Source organism: Leptonychotes weddellii, unplaced genomic scaffold (genome assembly GCF_054177405.1).
Source record: "Leptonychotes weddellii isolate Sample4059 unplaced genomic scaffold, ASM5417740v2 HiC_scaffold_24907, whole genome shotgun sequence".
Classification (NCBI taxonomy): domain Eukaryota; kingdom Metazoa; phylum Chordata; class Mammalia; order Carnivora; family Phocidae; genus Leptonychotes; species Leptonychotes weddellii.
The window spans coordinates 675-2221 of record NW_027840155.1 but is presented as its reverse complement, the minus strand read 5'-3'; the positions used below and the strand labels follow the sequence as shown (position 1 = coordinate 2221).

Genomic DNA, 1547 nt, shown 5'->3' with positions numbered 1-1547 from the left:
GGCACGTTCTGCATGGAGCACTGGGTGTTATGCACAAACAATGAATCATGGAACACTACATCTAAAACTAATGATGCAATGTATGGGGATAATATAAGAATAAAAAAATTAAAAAAAAAAAAAGAAACTGAGGTAGAACACCCCCCAATTCCCCTTACCCTTTCCTACTTCTTCTATTCCTATAGCACACAATCCCTTCTAATATATCATTCACGTATTTATGATATTGTTTAGCATCTATTTCCTCCTGCTAAAATGTAAGCTCCATGAAGGCAAAGATCTGTGGCTGCTTTGTTCATGAATGTATTCTAAGAGACTAGAATGCCTGGCACATGGAAATGCTCAATAAATATTGGTTGAGTGGGTGAATCTCTATTTGCCAAATGTTTAGCATGTATTAATGAATGAAAAAGCAAGTTGTCAAACAATCTGTGTAAACTGTGTGTGTGCATACAGACACGTAAACACACAACAAATGTTGGGATACGTGTAGAAAAACTTTTGGTATTCAAATCAAACATCTTGTGGAGTGGAACTTTTTAGAGAAAAAATTAGTTTTTAAACTTTTATACTGCCTGAATTTTTTTTACATTGGCATGAATAGCATATATTGACAAAGATGTGGAGCACAGAACTCATAAGTCACAGTTACAGTGTAAACTGGTACAACCATTTTGGAAATAATTTGGCATTATCTAGTAAAGTCGCAAATGTGTCTATACTATGACTCACTATTTCACTCCTAGGAATGTATTCCAATGAAACTCTTACCCATGTGCATTAGGAATATATGCAAGAATCAGCACAGCAGTAGTCATCATAGCAAAAAACTAGACACCCAATGGCCTACCAACAGTAGAATAAACTATGGTAATTCATCCAATAAAGTACTATATACTAGAATGAGTTCTAGCTATGCACAGCAATGCAGATAAATCTTTCCATGTTGAGAAAAAAAAGAAAGTCACAGAAAAAATACATAGTAAATTCCATTTATATAAAATTAAGAAATATGCAAAAGTAAACAAATACTGTTTGGAGTTATAAACATATACAGTAAAACTGTGAAGAAAAGCAAGGAAACAATATAACCTATAACCTGCAGGAGGGGGATCTCCGAGCAGAGAGAAAGGGGATGGAATGGGTAAGACTAGAAAGGAACGTAAAAGTTATGGTTATATCGCTTCTCTGCCTTTTGGCTAAGATCAAGTGTAAAAGTTATGGTTATTTTATTTTATTTATTTATTCTTTTTAAAGAATTTATTTACTTGACAGAGAGAGACACACAGCGAGAGAGGGAACACAAGCAAGGGGAGTGGGAGAGGGAGAAGCAGGCTTCCTGCGGAATAGGGAGTCCAATGCGGGGCTCAATCCCAGGACCCGGGGATCATGACCTGAGCCAAAGGCAGACGCTTAACGACTGAGCCACCCAGGCGCCCCTATTTTATTTTTTTTTTAAGTAGGCTCTACTCCCAGGGTGGAGCCCAATGTGAGGCTTGAATTCACGACCCTGAGAGCAAGATCTGAGCTGAAATCAAAAGTCCAGA

General features: G+C 37.1%; 1 pseudogene; it reads left to right on the top strand.

Annotated features, from left to right (window-relative positions):
- Positions 1 to 1179: 1179 nt before the first annotated feature.
- LOC145718903 (U2 spliceosomal RNA) lies at positions 1180 to 1306 on the top strand (annotated as a pseudogene).
- Positions 1307 to 1547: the final 241 nt, after the last annotated feature.